The sequence below is a fragment of the Macaca thibetana genome, chromosome 9, assembly GCF_024542745.1.
Source record: "Macaca thibetana thibetana isolate TM-01 chromosome 9, ASM2454274v1, whole genome shotgun sequence".
Lineage (NCBI taxonomy): Eukaryota > Metazoa > Chordata > Mammalia > Primates > Cercopithecidae > Macaca > Macaca thibetana.
Window position 1 is genome coordinate 57978220 of NC_065586.1, and position 26542 is coordinate 58004761.

The 26542-nt window shown below is 44.1% G+C and overlaps 1 protein-coding gene across 1 annotated transcript in view; it reads right to left on the reverse strand.

Annotated features, from left to right (window-relative positions):
- The window catches only part of LRMDA (leucine rich melanocyte differentiation associated), a 1119877-nt gene that overhangs the window by 1064991 nt on the left and 28344 nt on the right, over positions 1 to 26542 (reverse strand). The gene's annotated exons all lie outside the window — the stretch shown is intronic.

Genomic DNA, 26542 nt, shown 5'->3' on the forward strand with positions numbered 1-26542 from the left:
ACCCGAGGCCCAACTTTGCTCATGTTGCCCTCCAAACCAGAATGCCCCTTTACAAATTCTCTAGCTCCTAACGTCTACTTGCTCTTCAAGACTCATCTCCTGCATAAAACTTTCCTCCCTTACCCCACCTCAAGATGCTATCTCAGTCAACTCCTATGCACTACCAGCATTTTGTGGAACAAGATCAATTTGTCTCTTTAATAAATTCAAGGTGAAATTTATATCCTCTATATAGAACCTGAAGTTCTTAGCATAATAATGAATAACAATGCCTCTGTAAGCATTGGGCCATGTTAAGTCAAGTGGATCAAAAATAAGAACTACAAGAAGCGCAGTATCAATTCATCAGGATATCTGATAGATTTTGAATGCTATAGTGTAAAAATAAAGACACAATTTTTTAAGTGCCTATTTACAAAACTTAATCATCTAATAGGTCACAAAAAATACCTAAATTCCAAGAAGTAGAAATAGTGTATATATAGATCACATTCTCTGATCACATCTCACAGAAATTTGAAAACACTCTCTTCAACAACTTTTATGACAAGAGAAAATTAAATGAAAATCCCAAAATACCTAGAACACAAAAATGCAAACATTGTGTGTTAGAACCCATAGGACACAAAGCAGTGCTCAGAGGAAAACTCATAGCTTTAAATACGCACAGTTCTAAGCAAGAAAGAGTTAAAATGCTTAAATGAAGTGAGCAGCTCAAAATCAAAAAATAAAAATAAACAAGGAAAGCAAACAATTGGTAGAGATAAAAACAATAATTAATAAGAAATTATAAAATAGTGGCCGGGCACAGTGGCTCACATCTGTAACCCAGCACTTTGGGAGGCCAAGGCGGGCAGATCACTTGAGGTCAGGTGTTTGAGACCAACTTAGCCAACACAGCAAAACACTGTTTCTACTAAAAGTGCAAAAATTAGCCAGGCATGGTGGTGCGTGCCTGTAATCCCAGCTACTTAGGAGGCTCAGGCAGGAGAATCGCTTGAACCCGGGAAGCGGAGGTTGCAGTGCGCTGAGATTGCTGCACTCCAGCCTGGGCAACAGAGACTGCATCTCAAAAAAAAAAAAAGAAATACATATATATACACATACATACACACACACACACACACAATAGCTGGGCATGGTGGCACACACCTGTAGTGCCAGCTACTCAGGAGGCTGAGGCATGAGAATCACTTAAACCCTGAAGGTGGAGTTGCAGTGAGCTGAGATCACGCCACCGCACTCTAGCCTAGATGACAGAGTAAGACTCTGTCTCAAAAAAGAAAAAGAAAATAGTGCTAAAAATAAATCCAGGCATTATTAAAATAGTAATCAACTACAAAACCAAAAATCAAGGAAAAGAGCAGAAAATATAGTCAAAATAAGGATGAGACTGTATATAGAACCCCAGATACAGAATAAATTAAAAGACATCAAATAGATGATTTTTCTCAACCTTATTCCAATATATTTGAAAACCTGGATAAACTGGATGTTTTCCAGGACAATATAAATCATCAAAACTAAGTCCAGAAAATACTAAAAGTTTAAATAAACAAAGTGCTATAGCAGATATTGATAAAGTTAACAGAGATAACTAACAAACGCCTGGCCCCAAGTATTTTACGGGTAAGTTTTACCTATTCCTTCAAGGAATGGATAACAAATGCTATCTGAATTGTTTGTTCTAGAACATAGGAAAATATTTTAAATAGTTTTACTTTTCTATACTTTCAAATGTAAGTATAACATTGTATTAGTCTGCTCTGGCTGCCATAACAAAAGATCACAGACTAGGTTGCTTACACAAGAGAAATTTATTTTCTCACAATTCCAGAGGCTAGAGGTCCAAGATCAAGGTGCCATTAGGGTTGGCTTCCAGTGAGGCCTCTTTTCCTGGATTGTAGACGGTCACCTTCTTACTGTGTCTCACACAGCCTCATCTCTGTGCGTATGAGGTGAGACAGAGCTCTCTGGTGTCTCTTCCTCTTCTCGTAAGGACACTAGTCCTATTGGATTAGGGCCCCACCCTTGTGGCCTCATTTAACCTTAATTACCTTCCTAAAGGCCTCATCTCCAAATATAGTCACATTGGCAATTAGGGCTTCAACATATGGATTTTGGATGAGAAACAATTCAGTCCATAATAAACACAGAACAAATCCTGAAAAATGCAGCATAGTAAAAGAAAATTCCAGCCAATTACTCTTACGAAAACCAATGCAAAAATCTTAAAATATTAGCAAATAGAACCTAGATAACCATTAAATGAGTATTATATCACACTTCACAGAAATTTTAAAATGTTCTTTTCACAACTAAGTAGTGATGTCACTACTAAGGGAGGTTTTTTAAGAGGATTTATAAGTACCTCAATATTAAGAAATCTAATATAGTTTATCATATTAGTAGGCTAGACAATCTTAGAAGGGCCAGGCACATGTCTGTAATCCCAGCACTTTGAGAGGCCAAGATGGGAAGACTGCTTGAGCCTAGGAGTTTGAGACTAGCCTGGGCAACATGGCAAAACCTCATCTCTATAAAAAATACAAAAAAGGTGTGGTGGCCCATTCCTGTAGTCCCAGCTACTTGGGAGGTTGAGGTGGGAGGATTGCTTAAGCCCAGGAAGCAGAGGTTGCAGCGAGCCATGGTCAAGCCACTGTATTCCAGCCTGGGTCATAAAGTGAGGTCCTGTCTCAAAAAAAAGGGTGGTGGTGGGGGGAAGACCACATGGTCATGTCCATAAATGCCAAAAAAGCACTGAAGTTAAAGTAATACCACCTGAAAAATCATTTAAAAAAAAAAAAAAAAAAAACTCTCCATACTAGCCAATGCAATTAGAGAAGGAAAAAAAATGAGAAGCATAAAAATTAGAAAGAAGCAAAATGATTTTTTTTCATATGACACAATTATATACTCCCAAATTCCAGGAGAATTGAAAAACTTTTAGAAAAGAGACAGTAGTAAGGGGGCTTATTATAAAATTAGTATTTTAAAAATCCAAGTTTTATTCTTTATTTCATTTTCATTCATTCCATTTCATTCAATTAACTATAACTTACAAGCCCTTTTATTTTTGCAAAGCACTTTCACAATGCTATGAAGTAGGTATTAATCCTGTTTTATAGGTGCAGAAAATAAAGGTCAAGAAGGTCAAATCACTTTTCATGGTCACAGAGCTAGTAAATATATGTCCTTTGACTCCAAGCCCTATATTCCTTCCCTATAACAAGATACCTTTTCCCCCTCAAGACAGAGATATTAAATTCTATGGGTATTTTTGTCAACTTAGCCAAAATTAACTCCTAAATCAACACCAGATCTTAAAGGCTTGATCTCTGTTTTTAATGTAGAAATTATCTATGAAACTGTACCTATTTGTTCATGGGGAAAATGATGAATGTCATAAACAGCAATCTATATAAAGAAATGATGGGTGGGGTGTGGTGGCTCACACCTGTAATTCCAGCACTTTAGGAGCCTGAGGCGGGCAGATCGCCTGAGCTCGGGAGTTCAAGACCAGCCTGGGTAACATGGTGAAACCCCGTCTCTACTAAAATAAAAAATTAGCCAGACGTGGTGGTGCGCACCTATAGTCCCAGCTACTCAGGGGGCTGAGGCACAAGAATTGCTTGAGCCAGGGAGGTGAAGGTTGCAGTGAGCCGAGATGGTGCCACTGCACTCCAGCTTGGGCTACAGAGTGAGACTCTGTCTCAAAAAAAAAAAAAAAGGAAGGAAGGAAGAAAAGAAAAAAAAAGGAAAGGAAAGGAAAGCAAAGGAAAGGAAAGATTAACTAGGCTGAAAATGTGATTAACATATATTTGCTTCGAGATTGCAAATGGAATATGTTTTCCCTACAATTCATGCCACTCTATTGCAAACCAATATTTTATCAAAATTTCTTTTGTAAATTACAGAAAACATGCATTTCTAAAAGCTATCATATTTGTTTCAGGTCAGTGAAGTATTATAATTGAACGCACGATGTATCCTTATACCCCTGGCAGTGGGCTGATTTCACCAGAACCAGTAAACTCCTAGAATAGGGATATAGTTGAGCTGACACAGACTCTACTCAGTCACTTAACAATTATGTGCTGCACATCTACCATGTGTCAGACCCTGTGCAGCACGCCAGGAAATACGCGCACAGTAACAGACCTGAGCGTACCCTCACAGAACTTAAATTTTAGTTGAAAAGACAGACATAAATAATATCAATATACATAAAACTGCAACTATAGTGGCTATCGAATCAGCCATCTACTGCCAAGATAATTCTGCCTAACAAGCTACATCAAAATTCAGTGGTTTGAAATAACAATCATTTATTCTCCTATATCTGCAAATCGGCTACAACTTGGCTAGGCTAGGTAGAATCCAGGTTGCAGACTGCAGGACAGGCTTAGGTCTGCTCCATATGAGTTCATGGTGAGGTCCAGTCTCAGAATGGGCAATGGCAGAAGCTCAATAAGGCCAAACAGAACATGCAATTCTAAGGTCTAGCTCAGAACTGGTATGCTCTTCCCTCCACCTACGTTTCCCTGGCCTGAGCAAGTTCCATGACCATGCCTAACATCAGTGGTCAGGAGTATACACTCTGAGGCAGGCACTGCAAAGCCACACAGCAAAGGGCACAGATACCGGGAGGGAGAATAACTAGGAACATAACAGAATCTGCCACAGCCATAAGAGAGAGGCGCGTGATGTTATAAGAACACCTAACGGAGAGATTTGGTCATGTGAGGAAGGTCAGAAAGAAAGCATAGCTGAAACTGAAATCTGAAAGACAAGTAGGAATTAAGCAGGTGGAAAGGTGGGAGTAAGAGACTTCCAAGCAAAGAGAACAGCATGTGCAAAGTCCCCATGGGCAAAGGAGACACGACCAGTGCAAGGCATTTAAGAAAGAATGGTGTGGCTGGGCAGAGAGAGGAAGAATGTGGTATAAGATGAAGAGAGATAAAGAAGCAGAACCATGTCAAAGAGTTTGCTGCCTTCATCCTAACAGTATAAAACCATTAAAAGATGCCAAGTTAGAAAATCACATAATCAGATTTGCCTCTCCAAAAGATCTCTCTCTGTGGAATAGAGGATGAGTGAGTGGACCTATTAAGAGGTTACTGCAAAAGTCCAGGTGAAAGATGATGATGCCTTGGACTAACATGGTTGTTGATGAGGATGAAGAGAACTGAAAGTGTTTAGAGGATATTATGTGAACAGAAAAGCCCACTATTCTATCAAATCTTTCTTCCCAAGGTCACTACCTACCTCCCTACCACTAAATCCAATGGCTATTCCAAGATCTCATCCTATTTTTCCTCTTTGCAGCATGTAACCTTAATGAACACTTCCTCTTCTTTAAATTTCTCTTTCCCCAGCCTCTGGCAAAGCACAAATCTGCTGGTTTCCTCTACTCTCTGGTTGCTCACCCTCAGTTCATTCCTTCAATCCTCAGATTCACCCTATAATCTCTTCTCATCCTAAACTGCCCCACCCAACCCCAAGCAAATTCATCCCCTCTCTACTCCCATGCTCTCAAAACCTCATTATTCTGATTCCTTCTGAAACTACACTCTCAACCCTACAGCTATATATCTACTGCATCCTGGACATTTCCACATGGATGGCCCAAAGGCACCTCAAACCCAATGTGTCCCAAATGCAGTTCATCTGCCCCTCATCCCCTCCATCCTGAAAACCCTGTTCCTCCCCAGCTTCGCCTTCACAGAGATGGCCTCCATCTTTGATCCAGTTGTTCCAACAAAAAACCCAAGAGTTAGCTGTGGTTCCTCCCATGCCTCACCCCTCCACATCCACTCAACACAAATACCATCAAAACCACCTCTAAAATCCCATCAGGTTCATCTACTCTTCTTCCCCACTCCACTGCTCCAAGGCAGGCCTCTGCCTCGTCTGGAGGACTCTACAACCTCCTAACTCGTCTCCTAACCTGCACCCCCAGCCCATTCTCTCCACAACCAAAGTGATCTTGCTAAAATACAAACATGACTGTGCCACTCTCCTACCTAAAACCCTCAAAAGTGGCAAGCCCTTAGCCTATGAATAAAGTCCACATGCCTTAACAAAGGGTTTACAAGTCCCTTTGTGATCTTGCCTCTGCCTTCCCTGTTGTGTCCCTTGAATACACTCGTTCTGCCTGAGATCTGGACATTGTTGTGTTCCCTCCGCCTGAAACACTCTTCAGGTCCCAAGGCCACCTTTCTTGGCCAGCTCTCCTCACTAAAATGCAAGCTTCATGAGGACACAGATGCTGCCCGCCTTTTCATTGCTGTTTCCCAGTGACTACCCACTACATGCCCAATGGCTCTATAAAGTGAGTGAGTAAATGAATGAATGAATGAATGAGCGGCTCCTTCAGGATGCCTCTTCCTGATGTCCTTCCCTCCTCCCAAGGTTGGGTATACTTTTTTTTTTAGAGGGAGTCTCGCTCTGTCGCCCAGGCTAGAGTGCAGTGGTGCGACCTCAGCTCACTACAAGCTCCACCTCCTGGGTTCACGTCATTCTCCTGCCTCAGCCTCCCATGTAGCTGGGACTACAGGTGCCCGCCACCACGCCTGGCTAATTTTTTGTATTTTTAGTAGAGACGGGTTTTCACCGTGTTATCCAGGCTGTTCCTGATCTCCTGACCTCGTGATCCACCCGCCTTGGCCTCCCAAAGTGCTGGGATTACAGGCATGAGCCACCATGCCCAGCCTGTTGGGTGTACTTTTTAGGTGTTCTCAGAGAAGCCTAAGCTTTCCCTAAGAATCACCTCACTAAACACTTGGCCGCAACCTCCCAATCCACTTACTAAAATGTAAACTCTGTGAAGGCAGGAACATTTTCTGTTGCAGGAAGGAGCCCTGCGAGCTAGAGGGAACCAGAAATGGCCCTTTCTTGAAGGAGATCCCCGAAGGCATTGAAGCCAAGAGGGAGATTAAATGAAGCCAAGACAGAAGCTGGGGGCGCAGGTCCAGATACAAATAAACTACATACAAGTTCCTAGGGTACACAGAGGACGTACATGGCAGGGCAGGGAGTGAGGTCAGCAGTTAAGGAGTAGTGCAAAGATCAGACAGAAGTCAAGCATTGAGACCAGAGAGGTCCATTTCTAACTCACCATCACTGGTTACGCAGACACTCTTTTAAGTAGATTCACACAGGTGGGATAATATCTCCATACCTTGTAAAAACGCACCAATTTCCACTGAAATCCATTATGTATTATTGAAGAAATGGTCTTTTTGGAGACTTTTGCCCATTGCCATTTCATTTCAAGGGGACAGACTGCATTTAAATAAAATCTGAGGTGTATGTGAATGCCTTTTATAATGGATAGAATTTCATTAAAATCAGTCAATTTCTTCCAAAGTTATTAAAGAACAGCCTTTTAAATGCAAAATGCTAAGTACTTATGTTGAAACAGAAACCTTAATTCAGTCAATTAAATACAGTAAGGTGATCAGGGACGAGGCAAAGCAACTGCAGAGGTGAACCCAAGCAAAATCAAATATTGAAACTAAAGAAGTTAAAAGATTGGAGATTCCCTGTTGACAGGCAAAAATATGGCCTATTTGGGTCTTCAATCTCTAGGTTATTAACAGCAGACAATGCAACATCAGTCACCAAGCCTGAACCAAGGACCTTTTGCCTGAGGTTAGGTTTCCAAAGCATCCACTCAGCACATTCAAACTCTTAAATATGATGTTCTCTTTGCTATTTTTCTCCACCTGATTTGGAGCAAGTTGGAATCTTAGGGGAGAGCTGCTTCCTCCCAAGGTGAATGCTGGCAGCTTGGAGCTGGTGATCAGCTGCACACAGACTTAAAGACCTCCTCCCAGGCCTGTGGTCCTTCACCGCAATGGTCTAAATGAGGCACGGCTCAGAACCCCGAAAGGAGGCCTCAGCAGAGGCTGTGCCTCGGGGGCCACGGAAGCAGTGGCAGTGACCCAGCTGCCTCTGCAGGAGAGGACAGGAGTCTCCTGTGCTGCAGCTGAAAGGGGCCATGTGGATAAGATAAGTAATTAGAAGAGGAATAGTAATTACCACAGATATGACAAGGAGGCCTGCATGACAGGGAGTTCTGTCAAAGCCCATAATTCTTGCAAATGAGCAGCGGTGCCTGGGTGACACAGTCCTCCCTCATGAATTATACAGGTGGCCACACATGGTACACCCTGAGTGATGCTTAGCCCAAAGGGACTGCTTATGGTGGGGACAGCAGGGCCCCAGGAGCTATACAAGCCTCGTGGGCCCCAGGAGCTATACAAGCCTCGTGTCCCCAAGAGGTGGAAGCAAAAATCCAGCCTTCATGACAGCAGTCGCACCTGGGGACTTGGCTGCCATAGGGGCCTCCCAGAACACAAAAGGCAGCAGAGCAACCATGCACAGAGTTAGGGAGAAGTTTATGGAAACATGACATTCAGAGTGAGCCTTGAACATGTAGGTGTTTGACAGGCAGAGGTAGAAATAAGGGCTTTCCTTGCGGAAGGGTATTACGGGCTGAATTGTACCCATCCCCCAAAAGAAATTTGTATGTTGAAGTTCTAATCCAGAATCTCAGAATGGGAGATAGGGTCTTTAAAGAGATAATTAAGTTAAAATGAGGTTATTAGGGTGGGCCCTAATCCAACATGACTGGTGTCTTCACAAGAAGAAGAGATTAGTGCTTTGGGAGGCCGAGGCGAGAGGACTGCTTGAGGCCAGGAGTTCAAGACCAACCTGGGCAATATAGCAAGACCCCATCTCTAGAAAAATTAGCTAGGCATGATGGTATACACCTGCAGTCCTATCTACTTGGGAAGCTGAGGTGGGAGAATCACTGGGGCCCAGGAGTTCAAGGCAGCAGTGAGCTGTGTTGGCGTCACTGTACTCCAGCCTGAGAGATAGAACAAGACCATGCCTCCAAAAAAAAAAAAAAAAAAAAAACAGAGAAGAGGAGGAGGAGGTGATCAGGACACAGATAGACATACAGAGGGAAGGCCATATAGAGACACAGTGAGAACACAGCTTTCTGCAAGCCAAGGAGAGGGGCCTCAGAAGAAATCAATTCTCCCGACACTTTCATCTTGGATTTTGAGCCTCCAGAACTGTGAGAAAATAAATTTCTGTTGTTTAAGCCACGAAGTCTGTGGTATTTTGTTACAGCAGCCCTGGAAAACTAATACAAGGGGTCCAGCATAAACAAACACCATGAGCCGGGAAAACACAAGACACACCGAGTCAGTTCATGCAGCTGGAGCTCAGGCAAAGAAGAAGCTGAGCTAGAAAAGTCACCTGCTGGCTCCAAGGTTGGCCTAGATTCTACAGACCCTAGTTTTGAGCAGGGAAGCAACTTGGATCAGACTGTGACTCTAGGCAATTCCTGCTTTGTTGGCAAGGTGTAAGAGATAGGGGCAGACATGGTGATCCTTAAGGGTGTGAGAACGTGAACTTAGAGGTGAACCTGGGGCGTCAGGAGGATGGCAACCCCACTAACTGAGATAAAGGAGACAAGAACAAATTTGAGGAGGAATTAGATGGGCTGAGTCTGCAAATATTTGGGGTAGGAGGGCAGGGTGGCATTCAGCCCTGCCTCACGTCCTCTGGAGAACTGAAGTTACTACACTCCCTCACAGAGCTTGAGGCCACACATGTGCAAACTATTTCTATTTAGGCCCCACATTCACAAGCAGTGATTTTTTAAAAAATTAACTTTACATGATGCCATAAAACCAATCAACTTAACCCAAGCGCAATGGTCTTGAAACAGAAACCCAGTGAGAACAAGACTTGGATCACAACACTTTAAGTGCTGATTCCAGCAACTCCTGAAAGTGTTGGCCTCCAATTTCCATTCTGATGGGTCAGATTAGAGAATCTCCAGTGAAGCTGTCAGAATATTCTAATGTTTGCACATCGTGAAAGTTCAAGCAAGAGTCAACCATGGGGGAAAGAAGGGAGGGCGGCCCTTAGAATATTGTGGTCTTGGACTACTTAAGAAAAACAATCAAAAATCACTTTCAATACCCACACCTTCTTTCGGAAGGAGAAAAACATTAAAAAGCACTGCCTATTGGGGGGAAGTGGTATAAATCATTTTATTTTATGCTCCATCATTTACTCAGCACAGACTTCAGTGACACCTCCTGATTAGGTTTAATTTTAAGCCAGCGAGAACACCACATACGGTATTGTCAGAGAAAGTTCCATTTCTCTCCAAGCCTGATGGGCGACTATTGTAATGTAAAACCCCGGGATTTAAATAACACAAGCGGATTCTATTATAGGAGAAAGGTTTACATTTTGGAGTCTTTTTACTTCAAAGAAGCCTAGATACCAAACCATGAATTACCTGAAACAATGGGCTTCAATGATCAGCACTTCACCCGTTTCTTTAGGAAAAAGACTACTTTACTTGACTAACGAGCAGGACTCAGTGATCCAATTATCTCTCGGAAGCAGTCCCAGGTTCTTGAAACCAACACACTGGTTAGGAAAATTGGAGCAGGGAGGAGGACAGGCTTACCCCAAGACAGCCCCTGACTCCTGCACGATTCCTTCCTCACCCAGGCTCCTGGGTCCTCCCCATCCACAAGGCATGGGCTCTAGCGACCTAACACTCATGCTAATCTCCAGGGACAGCCTCCCAAGAGGACTCACAGGAGGATCATCTCCCCAGGAAACTCAGAAAGGAAGCAGCTGGGACCAGAGGGAGAAAACTGAAGCACTATGGCCTCCTGGGTCTTCAGAATTCCACATGTGCCCAACCAGGGGTGCAGCATCAGGGCCCACCAGATGCTCATCTCCAGTGCTCTCCCAGGACCCCAGCAATAGCATGGGGATCTTATGCTGATGTCCTCAGAGGAGACTTAGTGTTTCTCAAGAAAGACATTTGAACATGACTATGTGCAGGTGCTGGGCTACAGATACCTAGTTTCCACCTTCAATGAACACAGAGTATGGTGGGCAGACAGTGAAATACAGAAACACCGGCCCTGCAGTGTGATACACACCTTTAAAGAGACCAGCGCCAAGTATTAGGGACAATTTCCCATAGGAAGTGACACTGGCAGGGGTCTTCAGGGTCACACCTCAAAGCCACGTTTCTCAAATTAATCAAGTACTGTGTCACACACTCCTGTGCACACACGTCTTACAACCCATTGAAGGGGCCAGCCCCCAAGAAATAGGACACAATACAAAGTGCACTGGTATTACAATGAGGGGCTCAGGATACATCCCACTCTGACTACCCTCCCAGATATAAAGCAAACTGCCTTGTAGCAAAGTCGCCTGACAGAGGGTCTATTGTAGTAGCAAGTCTAACCTGTACTGCTAGGGTCTAGATGTTTGCATCCCACCTTCCCTGAAATTCATATGTTGGATCCTCACCCTCAAGATGATGGTATCAGGAGGCAGAGCCTTTGGGAGATGATGAGGTCATAGGGGCAGCATCTCATGAATGGATCCAGAAAGAGACCCCTTGCCCCTTCTGCCATGCTAAAATCAGAAGACAGCCACCTATGAGGAACCGGACACTGAATCTGCCAGCCCCTTGACCTTAGACTTCCCAGCCCTCATCACTGTGAGAAATGAATTTGTGCTGTTTGTAAGCCAGCCAGTCTATGGTATTTTGTTATAGCAGCCCAACTGAGACACATACAAAAACAAGGCTGGTTTAAAGAGCAGGAAACACTCACTGCCTTACTTCTTTATGACAGCTCATCCTGACACCAGGTATTCCTTCATTAATCACAGGAATCCTTGATTTTGGAGGAATTCTGGCTAAGAAATCATAGAACCATTAGAAGAGATAATAGTGGAGTGGGAGGAACAGTGTGTGCAACTGCATGTTCTAGATGATATTACTTGGAACACAATGCAAGGAGATGTTGTTTCACATGGTCCACAAACTAGGCACATCAGCATCACCTGGGAAGTTGTTAGAACTGCAAACTCTTGGACCTCACCCTAGACCTACCGAACTTGATACTCAATAGGATAGAGCCTAAGACGTTGCATTTCCAACAAACTCCTGGGTGATATTGATGCTGAGGATGGGGCACTGACTGAGAACCACTGCTCTAGGGGAAAATCACCTTGATCTCTGGTGAGATGATGACCATGATCATGATGACACAAACAACAGCAGCCACTAACACTTAACTGAGCAGTTTCCATAAGTCAGACACTACACAGGCAGCCTACAAGCATCACCTCATTTAATCCTCACAACCAGCATGCCACAGATGAGGAAACTGAGCCACAGAAATGTTAAGGAGTTCACCCAGCATCATGGTAACAAACATCCGTCGAGCTGAGATTTGAACTCGAGCAGTCTGCCTTTGGAGCCCACATGGAGCCCACATTCCTAGGTGCACTTTCTGCAGATGTACCAACAACTCCATCTCCAAATGCAGGCTGCTGAGCCACTGCTGGGAGACTGCACCGCAAGACTGGCATGCAAGACTCTGGCAAATCCTGATGTGGAGAAATCACTGAACTGCAGAAACCCATCACCTCCAGACACACTTATTTTGAGTAACACTTATTGTCATCTCTGTAGAGTACCCATCTCTATATTCCTTTAGCTCTTCAGCACTGCCCCCACTCCCAACACACAGCCCTTACCACCTCTAGAGCTTTCATCCTTGACTCTCTTATGATGTGTTATGCTGGCCTCTGCAGTAAAGCTCCAGGTCTCCCTCCACTTTGGTATATACCTTTGATTGGGTCCAACTTTGATTTGCACCCAATCTCATATCACTAGCCCAGAACTAGGTAACAGCAAAAGGAAAGACCTCCATAGCTTTCCAAAGCTTCCCACACAATCTGGTGTCAAAACAGCTCTCTCTCTCCTGGTCCATCATGGGGGAACAAGAGGTGCAAAGCTCTAGAACTGTTGCACAGACCAAACCCCATGCTAGGTAAAGCTGACGTGACACTCAAAGCTAAAGGTGACCAACACGGCAGATCATGCCAATCTCCTTCTCGTGCCAAAGCCCCAAACCTTGAATGCCTAAGCCCAGATCATTCAATTCTAAGATCTTGCCACGCCCACCCTCCTGCTTCCTGTTAGGACCTCAGCAAAAGAGGGAAACTGAAGAACAAAGACAAAGAACAGATGTGGGGCTTTGCTCTAGCTCAGGGCAGAAGGCAGCTTCAAGATGTTTCCCCTCCTCTCCATCTCTTGTCAATACCTGACCCTTGCCAAAGTGTAGAGATCACACTTTGAAATGAAAAGCATACACCGTATACATGGTGGACTAGATTTTTCCCTCCTGATTCAGCAGTGCACTGGAGGAATTTTCATCCCCATAAAGGAAACTGCCCAATAATGCAACTCAATAACCACTGAATGAGCACCTACTATGTGCTCTATTTGCCCTGCACATTGATCATGAAAGGGTATGGATAAGAAGTTAAAGAAATGGTACCTGCCATTTGGGAGTTCTGCCACTTACGTGACACTCATTTCCTCTTGCCTGGGCTTGGGTAACTTTGAGCAAACAACTTAACCCCTCTTCTTGTAAGCAGGGGATAATGGATCCCACCTCAAATGGATCATTACGAGGATTAAATGAGGCAAGACTTGGAGACAGCCTGGTACATAATGGGTGCATGAATGGTAGGCCCTTCTGCCTCTTTCCTTACCCAGTTTTTGGGAGATAGGAATTCATATGACAGACCATAATTTGGTGTCAAGTTGAAAAGGGTGGAGTTTCAGGGAGTTTGGAGCAAGAAGAAATCAACATTAGCAGAGGGACTGGAGGCTATAGATGTTGAGCTGATTTGAAGGCTGGACAGAAGCAGGTAGAAAAGACTTGGAAGAGGGAAGGCAGGGAACATTTTAAGCATAGAGAATGGATTTGGGACTGGGGAATAAGATGAGCAAACTGGTGGGTAAAAAGAGACCTGGCAGATGATTTTTGGCTCTCCCTGAGGAAGAAGGGAAGATGAGGGGTTTCTGAAGCACCCAACAAAGAAGTATGTTTTGAACCAGAAGCCAGAGGGTCAAGAATAAGAACCCAAGCTCTCCTTCTATGAGCCTTCCCTGACACAGGGAGACACATTCCCCAAGCAATACGGAGACCCTCAAAAGGCTACACCTGCACCAGGCCAGCTGTTCCTTTTGGGGGACAAGAGGGAGTTTCAGAACTTGCCACTCAATTTCCAACAGCAAAGAAATTAGAAATAAAAATTCTACATTCAGGGACTGGTTTACATTAGAGTACGTCAGCATGGGGAGAAAAATCATGTAGTCATTTAAAAAGATTATCATGAATATTACAGAAACACAGTGAAATGCTTTTGATACATTAAGTGAAAAACAACAGAACTCAAAACAACGTATGTAGCATTATCAAGGGATCGGTTTGGCAGAGGGAGCACAGGCTCAGAACAGACAGAACCAAGGTCTAATACTGGGACTCCACTACTTAGGAGCTGTAGGTTCTCAGGCAGGTTTTGCCTCCATTTCCCTGAAGATGAAAGGGAGATCATAGAAACCACCCTTTAGGGTTGCTAAAAGTTTTAAATGCCTAGTTCAAAGTTTAAGTTCAACTCCCCCAACTCCTACAATGTCTGCAGGGTGAGACACAGCTCTTTGGGTAGAATTACGGTTTTCAATAGAAAAAAAAAAAGTAAACTTTTTAAACACAGATGAACTTCCTGAAGGCAGGAACTGTGTTTTGCTTACCAGAATCACACCCTGCCCCTCCCCCCAACTAGAAAAAAAACAGAATTAAGGTGACGAAATTATAAGTGGTTTATTACTACCACTACATATGGTTGTTAAAAAGGCAGTTAGAAAACGTCTGTCCCTAGAAGACATATCCCAAGAATGTGACTGTAATCAGACCCTTTCGCCTCTCTCAAATCTGGCTTCTTTGCTCAAGGCAGAGAGCCCAGAAGCGAGCTCTGAGCTCACAAACCAACCCACCCATGAGGGAGGTCAGCAGCAGCTCTGCACCAAGCACATGTGCTGGGCCAGGGCTGGGGAATTCAACAGGGAAGACCCAAAGCTTCAAAGACTTCCCAGGCTGGAATGAATCCTTCAGGTATGGGAAAGCAGGGCAGGACTCGCCCAAGCCACCAGTGCTGAGACCTGCAGACATCTTCACCATCACCTAGGAAGTGAGCGGCCCTTCTCCTGGGACAGGACCCCACAACCTTATGTACTCTGGGGACATGACTGTTCCAGTGGAAAATGAGTGGGGCTGCTCAGACTGAGGGCACCTACAAGGAGGGACCTGCCCTACAGACAAGTGAGCTCTGGCACTGGGAAGGACAGGCATCATCCACACCACAGCCAGCACAACCAACTACCTGCTCCACCCCACCACTGGCCCAGCCCACATCTCAGAAGGATACCCTAGACCCCTCTTCCTGATGGCTGAAATGCCTTCAAACACATTTCTGTCCTTCAGCTTTATGGGTCTTTGTTTTCTTGAGACTGAGTCTCGCTGTGTCTCGCAGGCTGCAGCGCAGTGGTGTAATCTCAGCTCATTGCAACCTCCACCTCCTGGGTCCAAGTGATTCTCATGCATCAGCCTCTCCAGTAGCTGGAATTACGGGCACCTGCTACCACACCCAGCTAATTTTTGTGTTTTTAGTAGAGACAAGATTTTGCCATGTTGCCCAGGCTGGTCTCAAATTCCTGGCTGCAAGTGATCTTCCTGCCTCAGCCTTCCAAAGTGCCGGGATTACAGGTGTGAGCCACAGCACTCGGCCTCATCTTTATGTTTTGATCTTCACTGAAATGCAAATAAATGCAATGTAGGCACAGCTTATTCTGGCAACTCAATCCTAATGCGAAAGGATTTCTGACCTGGTCCTCAGACCATGTTGATGGTGGCAGAAGAAATGCAGGAAGGTACGAGTCTTGAGGAAAAGGGGGAAAAATATTATTAAAGGGGAGAGGTGTACCCAAGAATCAGAAGTGTGGGGCCACCAAAGACTAGTTCTTAGACTCCTTCCTATTGCTGATTCAGGGTTAGCGCCCTGAAGGTGGTGAGCCACTGCACACAATAGACAACCAAGAGGAGAGAAGTCCATGGAGACCAACACCAACCTCTGCACCTTGTTTGAAGCTTAAAGCACAGTTACTATGGTTCCTGGGCCCATAGGCCTCATGCTGGATCCCTCACCCCCTACCAGTCTCCAGGTTCTTCCAAGCACAGTAGAAACACCCACCCCTCTGCAAAAGTCTAGCATTGTTCTGCAACTCCAAGAAAAGCAAGGAAGTCACCGGCTCCCCTCACGCTACCATCCTCTTCCACTGCCCACCACTTGATACATGGGGCGGCACACCCTTCAACACACACACACACGCACATACACTCACATGGGCAGCCAGTGCAACACCTGCACACCCACCTTAGCTGACAAATGCAGAATGAAGCTAAGAACAAATGCAGAATGAAATCAGTCATCAGAAAGGGGTTGGGACGGAGACGGAGATGTGGGAACAGAAAGCAGCACACGCTCTGGGTTCAGCTCTTTGAATCTCTTTAGAGCAAGGGCCCAGAAGCTGCCAATGCCTTTGGTTGGATTGGGGGGCAGTTAGGGCAAATAACTGAAGGCATTTCAATTGGTGATGCTCCCCCAGTGACTCACTGTTTCTTTATTGCAACATGCTCTCTATGAAAGCCATTTTCCTCTCACAGGATCTGCTTGGGCAACATGTGATGTCATCATAAATCATCTCTGGTTTTTTTTCCTTTAAAATGTCAGCAGATTTCTTGGAGTTTCTAAAAAACCAAGAGAGCCAGCACCACCTCCCAGTTTTGGCAGGGAAACCCATTTTCTTTCCCAAGACGTCTGTCTTCACTTTTTCCCCTTGCACTCCCATAGGAACTCTGCAGAGATAATGCCTCGAAGAGTACAGAAAGTCACAGAAAGCATTTATGAAAAAAAGCTTTTCTTTCTACCCTTTCCAAATGCAGGGCCTTTCTCTCGCTCCCTTTTTTCCTCTCGTCCTAGTTTGGTGCACTTCCAGGGGAAGTGAATGTATATCGAGCACTTTTAAACAAGGTCTAATACAATCCATGCCTCCAAGACATGAGTGCCATTAATCAGAACGAAGCCTTTGTGCAAGAGAGGCCACAGGCTGGACGGCCGCCATGGACGAGTAACACAGACAGGCCCCTACCTCCCCACTCCACCCCCGGCAGGGCTTGGCATTCTCTTCCCACCCTCCCCCCTCCCAAATCCTGTGCCCGACAGCCCCCCAAAGACCTGTAAAAACCTACTCTGGAGAAAAAAAGTTTCCTTTCATTCCAAGTTCATTGGACCAAAAAGTGACTAACATCATTTCAGGTGCAGAACCTCAAGCACAAAAGAAAATACCAAACCAACTCTAACCCATGAGCACTGGGGCCACGGCAAAGGGGAATCTACTGCTGAGGTGTTTGTTTCATCACCCTGGGTATCTCTTAAAGCAAATCTTCCTTCTGGAAGGACTCTTTCCAGAGAGATCTCTGTGATTAGAGACTATAGCTGCCCTGTCCCCTACATGCAATGACCACACAGTAACAAAGAAACAAAGATAGCATGGCAGTCCTAATGGACCTTCTTTTTACATCCTTGGATATGGTCAACAGTCTTCCCCAACCCCACCCCACACCCCAAAAAAATAATTCAGTTAACTAAAGACCATGGGAAGCAAAGGAACTTATGTATGGGGGAAACTGACAACCATTTATGTGAAGTCCTTTGGGGCTATTATCAATGCCCCAACCTCTCCCTTAAAATCAAATACTTTTGCCTGGTCCCAGATTACTGATGCTCCATCATTAATACTTGAACATTAGGATCAGTTATGGAAATGTGCAGATAGTCCTTGGAGATTTTTATACCACTGTCAGCCATTTCTACCTAAGTATGAGTAAGAAATACTTTGCGACTGTGTGTGTGTGTGTGTGTGTGTGTGTGATGGAGTCTCACTCTGTCACCAGGCTGGAGTGCAGTGGCGCGATCTTGGCTCACTGCAACCTCCACCTCCCAGGTTCAAGCGATTCTCCTACCTCAGCCTCCCGAGTAGCTGGGATTACAGGCGCCTGCCACTACGCCCAGATAATTTTTGTATTTTTAGTAGAGATGGGGTTTCATCATGTTGGCCAGGATGGTCTTGATCTCTTGACCTTGTGATCTCCCCACCTCGGCCTCCCAAAGTGCTGGGATTACAGACATGAGCCACCTCGCCTGCCCGACTTTGCGATCTTGATGTCTGGTGTAGAGTCCTGTCCCCACAATTTATCCACACGCAAGCATGGGGTCTTCCAGGAACCCATCACATTAGATACTTGTTGGGGAGGCCACACCCTTTGTTGCCCTCTCTTACCCTGACTGATCATAATTCCTTATCTTGAAGACAGGCAAAAGGTGGGAGAAATTCAGGAGGGAAAAAGAAGAGAAAGAAGAGTAGGAGCAAATAAGGGGAACAGAGGACAAGGTCTTCTTCTTCTTCTCAAACACCTAGGACAGTTACTCACACAACTTAGACACTCAGTATGCGCTCTCTGAATAAACAGAGACAACTAGGGGCCAAATGTTGTGCTGGTCAAGTAATGGCAGGTGGGGAAGTCACTCACCAGGGCAAGCCAAGCCTTGGCTGCAACTGTTCCACCCTTCCCTGCCATGGCTCACACTTGCCCTACTGCCTGAAATGTCCTCCTCAGCCTCCCAAACGGTTCAGCCTGCTGGTCACTTCAGACTCTGACTCCAGGACCCCTTCCCGCCCCCTCTAGGAATGGGCCAACTGCCACGTGTCTATGTCGTCGTACTCAATGCATCTCTCAGGATGTCCTCCCTTGGCTGGGTTGCAGTCACCTATTTCTTCATGTCTCCTCTATGAAGTGTTACTCATCTTTGCATCTCTAACGCCTAAACCCCCACATCACACACAGCAAGCATCTGGTAACTGCTGAATAAATCAACTGAGTCACTACAAAAAAAAAAAAAAAGCCACTAAATCACCAACTAAACCTATTTGAGTTTGGGGTTTGGTTTTTTTAATTTTTTCTTTCCTTTTCAGAGAGATTTATTCCCAAAAGCTAGAAAAGGAGAATCTAGGGAAGAGGTGAGGACTTAGAGGTGGGAGAGATCCAGGTCAAATATGAGAAGGGTGGATTCAGCAGGGGGTGTTTCCTTTCTGTGATGAAGGGGCTTTCTGGACTCTGTCCACAGGGATCGGCCGCATCACCTCAGATGGAAAATGCTGAGGAGGGGGCAGGGCACAGCCTCACTTATCCAAGACACTCCAAGTCCTGCACCTTCAGGAGGGAATGAGCCCAGACTTTTTATCGATCTCTGCTGGCCACACAGTTGGCCAGGGTAGCTCAAGATGGCTTCAGTGGATGAAAAAGAGGTTGTCTATAAAGGTATGTTAATGCTCACAGAACAGCTCAAGGCTGGCGGAAAACCACCAATTCCCACAGCACCCAGAGAAAGCAGGGGGCAACTGAAGAACTTACCAGGCAAAGAAAAATGGTACCATAGAGGCTTCCCCCACAGACCCACCCCATCCCCCTGAAATGATGGTTCTATCACTACAGACCCAGGAAAAAACAAAGATGGGAAGGGAATTAAAATCTCCCCCCAAAATTAAGCAACAGCCCTCCACATCCTCTCCCATCCAACACTTTACACTACCTTTTGCAATCTCCCAGGCTTGCTTCTGGAAAATTTCAAAGTCACCACCAACCAACCCTTCCTAACGCACAATGGCATTTAATAATTGCTTACGGTTCTTGCCTGGGAAGCCAGGCAAGCACCCACAATTCATCACATGTGTGACCTTTCGAGCCCTAGCCCCCAAATGATTTTCACTCACTTTAATCTGAGTCCGATTCAAAACAGATCTGCTGTCAGCAGCCTGAATTCTGTAGCCCCACGGATGGGCAGTGCCTACGGCTAATCTTTTAGTGCCTTAATCATAAAATACAGTACTTCCCCAGCTGTTTTCACCCAAATAGTCAGAAAAGGGGGTGAGCAGGGTGTGAGAAATGATGAATTATGAACTCCAAAGTAGTATTTCATTAAGCAAGATTGGACGCTAAAACTTTAACTGTGCTCTCTGCAACTGAAAGGCCATTTTATAAAAATCCAAACTGAGAGAATTTTGAAGTTTCTACATTTCACAGGGGAACCCGCTACCATATGCCAGATTGGGGGAAGGGGGAAGGATGAAAGCAGCGGTCAGCATGAAATGTTTTTTAAACCATGACCACTTCAGATTTTTGCAACATGATGCCAAGCATGTTCAACAGGTCTACAAATGTGCTGCATTAGCCTAAATTTAGTGGGTGTTAATTGAAATCAGAGCTGCAGTCATTACCACCGACATGTTTCTAAATACTACCCAATAAATTTTTGTCTGTTTCAGATTCTCCGTGACAGCTGGCAATGAAAAACCAAGAGAGGGCACGTAAAATGGTCTTCTTATGTACCTAGTCCCACAGTATGCATACAAAAGGATGTCTGCATGTGGATCTGGCCTGTGTCTGCACGCACAGACCTGTGTATGGATAAACACAAGATAGATGTGCGTGCTTTGCCCATTTTTAGAAGGCGAACAGAAGACATGTGCAAGGATACACGTATACTCTGGCAATTTCCTTTTTACTAATGTACCTCCACAGAAAGCAAACTGGGCCTCTCTCCACGTGACAAAAACATTCCATTCTAGTTTATAGTGACAAGGGTTTCTGCTGCAACTTAGATCCCTTTTTCAGATGAGACGATTTTCTTCCTCTCTGGGTTGCCTCACCCTCTTCAGGTAAGCCTTGTTTTGATTTAAAAAACAAAATTAAAGTTTCCTCCACAGCAGAGTATTTAAGGGTCAGCCAGGAAAAGGTCTGTGGGACACAGAATCTGGAAGGAAGAAGGAAGAGGCCCCGGGGAAGGAGTGAAAAGTCTGGAAAAAGAACCATCAGCTTTCCTGAGTTCCCTCAGCAAAATACCAGTTTCATCCTCCCAATTACTCATTAGTTCATTATTAGTTAACGTGAAAAGAAAAGAGGTGGCTTTGTGCTCTCTTGAGTCATAGCTCCAGCTGAAATAAAAAAGAAAAGGGAGGAGAGTGGCCTTGAGGCTGCACATATTTTGCCCTTCCTTGATCCTCTGATGATAATTTGAGGACTTCCCCTGATCCCAGTAGTATTGTCTAACTTTGCCGGGGGTCTATTCCATTCGAAAATAAACACTGTAGTCAGCTCCACAGCAGTGTGCCAGGAGGAACCTTGGAGGCAAATATGTTTACCAAAGACTAATGACACCAAAGGACTCCATTTTAGCCCCAGCAGCAGATCCTCATGCCGTTCCTTTCTTCCTCACATATATCCCATCGATCTGATTATTCAAATGAGTATCAGCTACGGAGCCTTATTGCTCCTCTTGGCAAAGTCCCCCCCTTCCTCTGTCTCATCCTTTCCTCTAGATTTGGTATATGCCCAACCCTAAGCATACAGCTAACATGTGTGTTTACATATCATACACATAAACTAGTGTACACATAGTCTTGCTACATGCCTATCCACAAACACACCACTCGAGTATACACAAAAACACATAATTTCTGCTAACACAAACATTAGTACATGTCCTCACCACAGTGAGCACATGTGCCCAACACACACAAACACATACACCAACACACACAGCCAAGCCTTTCGAAGAAGGCTAGGTAACTTGGACTTAGGAAAGAGGCGCCTGTTCCCCACCCCTACAGCTCCAGAGAACTAGAGAAAAATCAATGGATCCCAGCCTGCTCTGAAGGGACTAGAAACATTTCTACAGAAGAAATAATTTTTGGCACAGAAATCATCCAGAACAGGATGGGCGCAGTGGCTCACGCCTGTAATCCCAGCACTTTGGGAGGCCGAGGCAGGTGGATCACCTGAAGTCAAGAGTTCGAGACCAGCCTGGCCAACAGGGAGAAACCCTGTCTCTACTAAAAATACAAAAATTAGCCAGGCACACTGGTTCATGCCTATAATCCCAGCACTTTGGGAGGCCAAGGTGAGAGGATCACCTGAGGTCGGGAGTTCGAGATCAGCCTGACCAACTTGGAGAAACCCCATCTCTATTAAAAATATAAAATTAGCCGGACCTGGTGGCACATGCCTGTAATCCTAGCTACTCAGGAGGCTAAGGCAGGAGAATCACTTGAACCTGGGAGGCAGAGGTTGCAGTGAGCCAAGATCACGCCACTGCACTCCAGCCTGGGCAACAGAGTAAAACTCCATCTCAAAAAAAAAAAAAAAAAATTAGCCAGGTGTGGTGGCATGCACCTGTAATCCCAGTTACTTGGGAGGCTGAGGCAGGAGACTCCCTTGGACCCAGGAGGTGGAGGTTGCAGTAATCCAAGATCCCACCGCTGCATTCCAGCCTAGGTGACAAAAGTGAAACTCTATCTCAAAAAAAAAAAAAAAAAAAAAAAGAAATCATCCAGAACAGTGTAGTCCACCCCAGTATCCAAAGACTCCTCTCAGCTCATCACCCCACATTGCCTACAGGAGCCTCTCAGATGGTCTGTGGGAGGAATGGACTGAATTCCTTGACACTCAATTCGGGTCTAAGCAGCAGGTCAGCATCCCCTGGGAACTTGTTAGAAATGTAGTCTCAGGCCCAATCCTGGACCTACTGAATTAGACACTGCATTTTTACAAGTTCCCTGGGGATGTGTGTGCACGCTTAAGTTTGGGAAGCACCCCTTAGAGCCCACCCATCCCATACTCAAGACATGCCCAGCTGAGGTCATCCTGTCCTTACCAACTCTAAAATTCCAAGCTCTCCAGCTCGGGCTGAAGCAGAGAGAAGAGGGTGCAGGAGCATTCCTCCACCCTCAGACCCACTGCCTCCTCTCTCACCAGCAGCAACTGGAGTTAACAACGGAGCCTCAGGTGTCCAGAACTTGCCGGCATCTAAACCCACCAGGAGCTCAGTGATACTAACAGTTTGCTCCCCACTAATTGTCTCATCACTCTACAACTGCTGCTTTTTATTTCATTATGCTTCTCATCAGTCTCAGATAGGAATATAACCGAAAAAGAAATTGAAGAGGAACAATTTCAATATCTCAAAACACATGCAAATCAACGCCCAGAATCCTACCTGGAATGTTTTTATTGAGACAATTCTGTACTTGTCTGAGAGATGACCTTATAATAAATAAATTCATATCTCGCAAAGGTAGATGTTCTCCCCACCTTATAAAGCTAATTATACTGGCACAACATAACATTTTCCTAAATGCTGATAACCTCATCCTGTTACTCAGGAAATATTATTTTTAAATAGGTGTGATAGATACAAACTGAAACACTCAGATTTCAATTCCAGCCCCAATTCCCGGATCCCCTCTCTGAGTAATTTAAGGACTTCCTCCAGATAGTTTTTCATATTCTTTTAACTGACATTTTATCTTTATACAGTATCTCACAGAATGAGCACGCACTAAGACAATGACAGCCAAGAAGGCCTGTCATTTCTCATTCCGACAAAGACAGATGTCTTACACTGGCTTATGCCAATAATAGATCCAACAAAAAACAAAAGAGACTACACCTGCCGCTGATGTAAAGGCACCAATTCACATTTGTGACACTCATTTGTCAATTAACAGATTTCTTCCATTGTTGACACACGAGACTTAAAAGATGTGGGCTCGAATGTGATGAATTAAAAAAGACAGATGAGTAAGCTATGAGCTGCAAAGTAATGCTATAATGTGCTTTAGATATGAATATCAACTGACACCCCTGACAGGCCATACAAGGTTTTATTTCATTTTGCACTGTATCCAGGCTTCATACTTTGTCTTCTTTGTTCGCTTTTCATCAAGCTCCTAACATCTCATTCTGACAGCCAGAGACATTTAAGGCACTTTCGTTTCAAATGCAAGTTAGCGTACTTGATTTGTCATTAAAATGCAAAACGATTGCCGTTGCAGGTAAATGTAGGTATGCTTAAAAGGTTGGGTCTGCAAAGGAAAAGCTGAAAATGGTTTGAGTTCCTCACTCTGCCTCCTTCACTAGCCTGGCCGCCGCCTCATAGGGCTCTGGCCAATGCCCCCTTTGACAAACACCTACCCAAAGTGAGCCTTAGGAGTTCCCTGTCCCAGCAGCGGCCTCAGAAGTGAGCCAGCCTTGAATGAAAAACAGCTTTCCCCTCCCCACGAGGTGTTCTGCAGATCTGCAAGTCTTCCTGTGTTTGGACCAGTGTAAGCATACACAAGCATTCCCCTGTGGAGAGGAAACATGGATAGGCTTGGATCAAAATGCTCAAGATTATTTTTCATATTGAGCTCTCATCCTCCATCTCCTTAGGGAAGGAGAAAACTCCAACCCTTAGACTCTCCCTAGGAGAGATGGAGGAAGAATCCAATAGGGGTGATGGGATTCAGGACAGGCTACCCCCAAAGTACCTTGGCATTTGAGAAAACAGCAGAAGCAGGCAGGTCTCTCTCACCTTCCACTGCCCTTCTCCCCTAAGTAGGCCATGAAACCTAGGAAGATCATCCTCTGCTTTTTTCCTGCCTTCCACTTCTGAAAAAAGAAGCCCTTCATTAAAGAGGTGCCCTCTCTATACCCAAAGGAAAAAACACCCTTATCTTTGAAGACCCAGGGACACAGAGAAGAAACTGGACAAACAGGCCTTGCTAAGTTGTTTCCGTATCAACAGATCATGCTTTCTTTTCCAATCACACTTCTCCACAATGAGCCACTTCTCCATCAAACCTAGCATAACAAATACACAGGTTTACCTGTTTCTTTGGGTCTTCATTTCTGAAGACTCCTGTGTCACGTAAAATTTCTATTAAATAAATTGGTATGCTCTTACTAATCTGTCTTTTGTTACAGGGGCCTCAACCACAAACCTAGCTATGACTGAAAATAGGTATTTATTTTCCCTTGCAAGGGCTTCATGGGAAGCCTTTTTTGTTATAATGATCTTTAATTCAGTAATTTCACTCTTTGTGAAATTATCTTGCTGAAACAAAGAGAACACTGAAAACAGTGAAATAATGATTTACAGACAAAGATGTTCATCACAGCATGTCTTAATAACACCAAAAAGTGGAAAATATATAAATATATCAATCAATCAGAAAATGGGTAAATTATGGCACATTTATGTGAAAAGATACTATGTAATCACTAACAAACCATATTAACCAAAAAAAAAAAAAAAAAGTGACATTAAGAGAAAAAACAGAAGTCAAGACATTATATACAGCCTGATCCCAATTTTGTAAAAATTTATACATACTCCAATATTAATAGTGGTTATTGTTCAGGATAAATATTATGGATTATTTTTTATTTCCTTTGGTATGTTTTTCTGTATTTTTAAACTTTTATAAAATGAGTATTATAATCAAAAAAATAAAATTAAAAGCAGCTTGAAAAACTAATTTTAAAAAGTAAAAATTTATTTGGCCTAACTTCCTATTACATAACACCAAGCTACCATTTGCACTTTCTGGGTCTCAAATTTCCTTCATTGAAAGAAAATGTTAGACCAGTGTTTTTCTTACCGTGTTCCATGGAACCCTAGGGTACCACAGGGGGCTTTTGGAGTTTCTCCAACTGATTCGTTTGAATTTAACTTTTAAATTATTTTAACCATTTAAAAAAACGTAATTTAAAAAGCAGTATGCACTCCCAAAGACATACTACACCAAATTTTAACACACTAGAAGATACTGCCATATTAACTTACACTATCACATTAACTCACTTTTCAAAATATAGCTGCTTCTTACAATTATTTAAAGAATAACCTGATATTACAAGATGAACTTTAAGGGGAAAGTAACTGTCACCATTTGCAAATACTTAACTGAGTGTATTGACATTTAAATGTTGCACACTCAAACCCAAATACAAGAATAATCTGAATGCTGGGACCAGTATAAAACTGCATTTTGTCTCTAACCTTAATACCAAACCCAGTGCTATGGTTTGAATGTGTTCCCCAAAGTTCATGTATTGGAAACTTAATCCCCAATGCAACAGTGTTAGGAGGTGGAGCCTAGTACGAGGCATTTATTAATAAGAGTGATGAGAACTCCACCTTCATGAATGGAGTAATACAGATTATAAAAAGGCTTGAGGCTACAAGTTCAATCACTTGCTCCCTTGCCCTTGCATCTTCCATCATGTGAAGATGTAGCAAGAAGGATCTCACCAGATGCAGCCCCTAGATCTTGGACTTCCCAGCTTCCAGAACCATAAGCCAGTACATTTCTGTTCATTATAAATGGCCCAATCTCAGGTTTACTGTCTAGCAACACAAAATGAACTGAGACACCCAGTGTTCATCTGAATAGTTTCACTATTTTTGCTGAGCTTAAAAAATATATATATTTGTATTCCAAAATGGGCTTTCTATAATTTGTTTGACAAGGATTCTGCTGCTAGAAACCACTAGATTAAACCAACCTAAGGTTCTTTGGAAGCATGTGATTTTGTGAAGCATAGCATAGGAGATCCCAGGAGAAGTTGAGCACTGTGATAAAGAGGTATGGTTGAGGCCCCACTTCCATGATGCTATG